General features: G+C 38.3%; 1 long non-coding RNA gene across 2 annotated transcripts; it reads left to right on the forward strand.

The window, feature by feature from the left end:
- The first annotated feature begins 790 nt into the window (after positions 1-790).
- Positions 791-5,397, forward strand: LOC127535938 (uncharacterized). 2 transcript variants are annotated; one of them, XR_007944870.1, is made up of 7 exons: positions 791-2,128; positions 2,607-2,740; positions 2,887-3,034; positions 3,540-3,683; positions 3,799-3,903; positions 3,986-4,249; positions 4,468-5,397. It is a non-coding gene; the product is annotated as an uncharacterized LOC127535938 (long non-coding RNA). The 2 variants fall into 2 exon arrangements; XR_007944869.1 differs by having other exon boundaries at positions 3,986-5,397.
- The last annotated feature ends 813 nt before the right edge of the window (positions 5,398-6,210 follow it).

Raw genomic sequence — 6,210 nt, forward strand, 5'->3', positions numbered from 1 at the left:
TGCTTCTCGCCAGGCACTTTCAGGGAGAGAGGACTCTCCACTGAGTCCAAAGTACAATGTTTAGTCGTGCATAAAAGACGCTGGAAATATGCTCGGGTGAAGTTTGGTAAAAAAAATGTGGCTTTTATTATTGATCATAACTCTGGTTTTACTTGGCCAATCAACACGATTCAAAAACTGGTAGAAAGTTCAAAATCCATACTTTCAAGACAAGTTTAAAGGGAGACTCGTCAACGCATCATCTTCCTGCTTCGTTCGATTACAGCAGCGCGATAATATTTATACGCCGGCGCATCACTCGGCTCCTGAGGGTTAAATATAGTGTGCTAGCGAGTTTAGCATAGTAATGCTAACATTGTTTTTAGCAAGTTTGAGTGTTTGTGCACACTGCTAATGTCAGCAAACTGGGACCGCTGCTGTTTTGTCTCCTGCCGCTTTGTCTCCACTGTGTCTTCAACTGCTGCTTCGTTTTCTTCAGTGTGGACCTCTGCTCCTGTGCGCAGAGTTTTAATCGTGTTCCGGCATTGTGTGTATGCATGCCGTGCACCAGTGAGCACTATTTTAATTGTATGACCGGAGGAATTATATTATTTTGATCTGAATTATTTTGTTTATTGCTTAACTGTTGTTTCTGTTTATTTTGTTTTTGTTCAGGGCATTTAATGTTTTGTGTGGTTTATCTAGTTTCATTTGAACCCATCCCAGTTAGGATATTTTGTTGTATTTATTGCTTGTTTTCCACGAGTAATTTCTTGTTTCCTTTTCAGTTGCTGACAGCCGGTAGCGATGCTGGTGTGTGGCGTCCCCCTCCTTTTGGTGTGCTGTGGTCATGGGGAATTGGTTCACATCCAGAGTGTACATCACGTGTGCTTGGGGTGGGTTTATGTGTTGGTAACCAGTTGGGTTACAAGCTACCGGTTTGTTCGACTCTTTGGGCTGACGCTCGCCATCCAGTACTGGAAGCTGATCCTTGGTTCTTCTCAGGATTTCCAAATCCAATCCAGAAAAAAACCTGACCTGAGGAACAGGTCAGAATAGAGTAACTTAAACTATGACCTGCAGTGTCTATAGCTTATTACCCTGTTTGTAAAGGCTTTACAATATTTTCTACATTCTTTTTCCAAGTTGTAAAACAAATTATAATTCAACATCAACTTTCCACATTACCAAATTACCAATAAATGAAATTAAAATAATTTGCATTTAGTAATTAAGTAATTAGTTTCTCTGTTCAAAATTATAGGGTGAATATACCTCCAAATGAATCCAAAACTGCTTTAGTATGGAGCTCCAAAAGGTTCATAGTTAAATAAATAAAAACAACATTTTGAAATAAATACTATTTCGATAAATAACAGACAAATATATAATATGGCCATTAAATTGTGAAATAAGGCAATGTTATTATGAAATATGTTTTATTATTCTTTAATATCAAATTATTATGATTAAATATTTCATAATGATTATTTTATCAATTTCATACTTTTTTAAATAATTACTTTTTATTCATTTTCCAAGCTTTTATTTAAAAAAAAAAAAGAAGTTTTTTACAAAGTCCATTTTTATTTCATAATGTCCTTTTCCAGAATGGCCTTTTTATTTCATAATGTCGTTTTTCATCAGAATGACTTGGTCTGTCAATCAAAGCTAGAGGGTGGGACCTCTGCTTGATCCTTTAAGATCGATTAGTTTTCCTAGACACTGGTCATAGCCGTTCTTTAGGCGGCTAACTTAAACATGCAGGAACAGCAATCAGAAGAAGAGATGACAGACTTCAGCGGTGTATCTGCAGCTCTGCTGGCTCTAGCAGATCAAATCGAGCGTGAGAACTTGTCAGGAGATGCTGTTTTGACTCGTCCGGATGATATTTTTGAAATACTTGGGGTGGTAGTCGCTGTTCTGGATGCTAACATCGATGACAACATTTTCGAAAGTTTGAGAGCGATTGACATATGGAATATGTACATGAGGAACTGTCTTTACGTGCTGGTCGTCCACGTCTTGAAACTCCGCGTGAGGCACTCAGGACTTTAGTGCTCTCAGGTATAACCGTCCGGACTATTGCCAAGATGTTTGGTGTGTCACCCAGCACTGTTCGGAGGAGAATGGTGGAAGAAGGTTTACGGTAAGTTACTTTTAATATTTTAATGGAAATGAAATGAGATTTTGCTCAAAGCTTTATTTTCACAGCAGTCTGTGTGGTTGTAGCTGCTAGTATAAGAAGTAATAAGAAAAAAAAAACAACACCAGTTGCTGTAAGTGTTTTCTCAGATGGCACGCCTAAAGATGCCTTCACATGCACAAAGCTCATTTAAACTCAAACTCTAGATAAAATGAGAGCTGTGAGAATTCTTTAGATAAATAAATTGTGCATACCCAAAGTGCCCCAAAATTATCATCTTACATATTGCATCAGTATTGTATGGTTGGCTGTCTGCTAACTGTTACCATTTTTAAATTGCGTCATCACACAACAGTCATGGCAAACAGGCAATTCAAGTCACTACTAGCTGAAAAAAAACACTTTCATAAGGCTCTTTCAGAATATTGTGTTAGACAGTTTATACTAAAGTTGTAACATTATAATCTGTTTTCCTTTGCAGGAAATCTGATAGGTATTCTTCTGTTGGAGATGAAGAACTTGATGCCATAGTGCTGGATATTCAGCATTGTCACCCAAATGCCAGCTGCAGAATGATGTTGGGACATCTGAAGGCCAGAAGATTACACATTCAAAGTGAGATGATACTGTGTGTATATCCGAGCACTTTAACCTAGTTGAACCAGTCAGTACTAGAATGTACATTTTCATTACCTCTGTAAATCATCTATAAAGTCACGTCAGCATGTCAGTGAAAGTAACTGTTAAAATTGTCTCATCAGGATCTCGACTGGTAGATTCCATGAGACGTGTCAATCCAGAGGGGGTCATGATGCGACAGTTATCTCTTCAGACTGCAAGGCGCCGTCAATACAATGTGCCAGCACCAAATTTCCTCTGGCATATAGATGGAAATCATAAGCTGATTTGGTCAATATTTTTTATTACTTTTACAAATGCACAAATGTTTTACTTGTACTATTTGTACTAATGTACTATCTCCCATATGTCTAAATTTTGGCACTGTCTCATGTAGCTTACAACGTGGAGAATATGATACCCATCCTACATACTTACATCATCAGTTTCTGTACTGCTCATTCCAATTCAGGATCACAGGGAAGCTGGAGCCTATCCTAGCATTTAGAAGGCAAGAGGCAGGTTACAACCTGAACTGGTGGTCAGTCACAGAGAGACAAAGAACCATTCTTTACAACATACAGATCTTGATGATTTGATCCCTTGCATTAATTTATAAACATTACATTCAAATACTTGTTGCAGAAGCATTCTTACTATGTAATACGCTTCCACCACTTTTCTATGCACATTTGAACTTGTCACTTTTTGTCATTGAAGTCCTTTCTTTAATATAATTCTTTAGTAATATGAAAAAATAACTCAGTGACAGGGATCCTTCTCTTCTTTAAACTAGATGGAGATTCGTTGTCCACGGAGGAATAGATGGTTTTTCCAGGTTGATTGTCTACCTCAATGCTGCCACTAATAACAAAGCCACAACTGTGTTTGATGGGTTCTTGTCAGCTGTCAGACAGTATGGCATACCATCACGAGTTAGGTAGGGAGTGAAATTTGCTTAACATTCCTCTAATGTGTTCTTCCAGACAGCAAAATTTCACTGTCAGATTTTACTGATTATAGTCATATCAGTCCTCATCTCCCCCTAACCTCAGGTCAGACAAAGGAGGTAAAAATGTAAAGGTGGCTCATTTCATGGTCCAGATGATGGGGGAGAACAGGAACTCCCACATTACAGGCAGAAGTGTGCACAACCAGAGGTATGGGATCTGGATCATTTAAATTGGCCTATGAATAACTTATTGAAATAAACATTTTCTTTCATTGTGCGTATCTTTACAGAATCGAACGCCTGTGGAGGATTGTGTATGAAAACGTTCTTGACCTTTTCTACACAATGTTCACTCAGCTGGAGATTCAAGGACTACTCAATCCTGCTGAAGAAATTGACCTGTTTGCACTACACAGATGCTTTTTGCATCACATTCAGGATCATCTTCAGGCATTCAAAGAAGCTTGGAATCTGCACGGACTCAGAACGGAAACAACTCTTCACCCCTTCAACTCTGGTCACTCTACAGAAAGGATGGACATGACTTTTTACAGGTACGCAAGTATCTAATCAAAATGTGTTGTATACAAAATTTTACTCTGTAGATGGCACAAAGGTTTACTCCTGCTGGGTCAAACACCAGATAAAGTTGTTTTTACCTGAGAAGAGCTGATTGTGGATTTGGATAACCCTGAAGAACGTGCACCTGCTGGCTCAGCAGGAGAGGACAGTTCTACAGCCAATGTGTAAAACACTTTGAATTCTTTTTCAGGTTCATGACGACTATGGTGTGGACTGGATGGGACCACACAGTCCCCGTCCATTAACCCTTTGCGCTTCAGTGCGTAGTAGGTGTACCGCCGGCGGTACACTTACTAATTTGCATAGGAATTTCAAGAATGCGATTATAAATGCGATTATACAAACACTATACGTCGATGGAAAGCTTAGATTCTCATGAATCCGCCGGTATAAACCACTTTCAGATGCGATTACCACAGCAGGTGAGAAAAATACATTTGTCCGACAAAAACGAATATTCATCCACCCGTTCTCTATACACGGCTTCAACGCACACAGTGCGACTCACATTTCCGGGTTCATTATTACACACAGAAAAAAAAGATTCCACAAAAAACGGCCATAATCCAACCTTTTACATCCAGGCAACACAAGCCAGTAAACTATTTTGTCCAAAACATGTCCTGAAGTCGGTATAAAATCCACGAATCGGTCGTTTTCAAGGAAATGCATCTCGCAATGCACGTCCAATATTCCCCGTATTTTTCGTAATTTTTTTAAATTTAAAAATAGAATATTAGCGATTTTTTTTGTACTGAAAACGGCTGGAATTGACTGCAGCTTAAAGGGTTAACTGAGGTTACCATTCCAGTGATACAGCTCCCCCGATCATTGAATGAACAGGAACTTGCAGAATTGCCACACATTAACGTTCCACTCAGCCAAGCTCTGCAAGTTTACATTCAAACTGTTAATGCACTCAAACAAATGCTTAATAATAACCTTTGAACTGAGTACAAGATGTCACTCATTTTTAAGCCATTGCTTGTGTAGTTTCTGTATAAAAAAAATATGCTCATTAACCGATAAAGGTCATCCTTCCACTAAAAGTCTGATTGCTGATTTGTGGTAACTGAACTTTCAATAAGATGTGTCACAGTAATAAAGACACTGTAAATGACTTTGTTGCCTTTCTCCTTTATTGATTTCTGAATGTGATACAGTGGTTGTTGATTTCACACGCAATGTTCACTTATAACAAATTTTCAGAGTTAAATCCCTTGTATCCACTGGAACAACTGTGGTGACCCAGAAAACACTTTCACTTACAAACATCTGTACTAGCTCTGTTTGTAAATTTGAACAGATATAACCAAGACGTTCTTAAAACATTAATTTTTCCACAACAAGTCTGTTGCCTGAAGCAAATATTAAGACATGCAATAGGTCCAAACATGTAATGTCCTTTTTGATGTGTTCAATTCTAGAATTAACCGTAAATAAGGAAAATAATTATGAAGAAAAACACAAGATGTGTAAAATTAAATTAAGGAGAAATATTTCTCGTTTGCTAATGAATTAGCAAAGTTCTTAAATCAAGGTTTATATGACAATCTGTCAGATCTATCAGAACTGTGTTAGATGATTCCTGGACCCCATTGTATATAGAAATGACCTCATGTCACTTGGCATTACTGAAACTTTCATGTTTACCTATTCTTGTATTTTTCTCTGCGATTTGTCTGGTTAACTGGAATGCACACGTAATGCTTTAAAGGAACAACAAACGGAGAACTTGATTGCAGTTTATATCAGTCCTAAACCAAACCAAAACCGGAGTCAGATGATTTGAGGCAAGCTTGCATGTCCACACAAAATGACTCGTAGTTCTGGTAGTGTGCAGGAAGACGCAGGACCTCGAAACAGGTGGAAGACTTTGGAAGACCATTGCTTTTCACCACTTCTACAGTCATTTCTCTGGGCAGGACTTCCC

The sequence above is a fragment of the Acanthochromis polyacanthus genome, chromosome 10 (assembly GCF_021347895.1).
Source record: "Acanthochromis polyacanthus isolate Apoly-LR-REF ecotype Palm Island chromosome 10, KAUST_Apoly_ChrSc, whole genome shotgun sequence".
NCBI lineage: Eukaryota > Metazoa > Chordata > Actinopteri > Pomacentridae > Acanthochromis > Acanthochromis polyacanthus.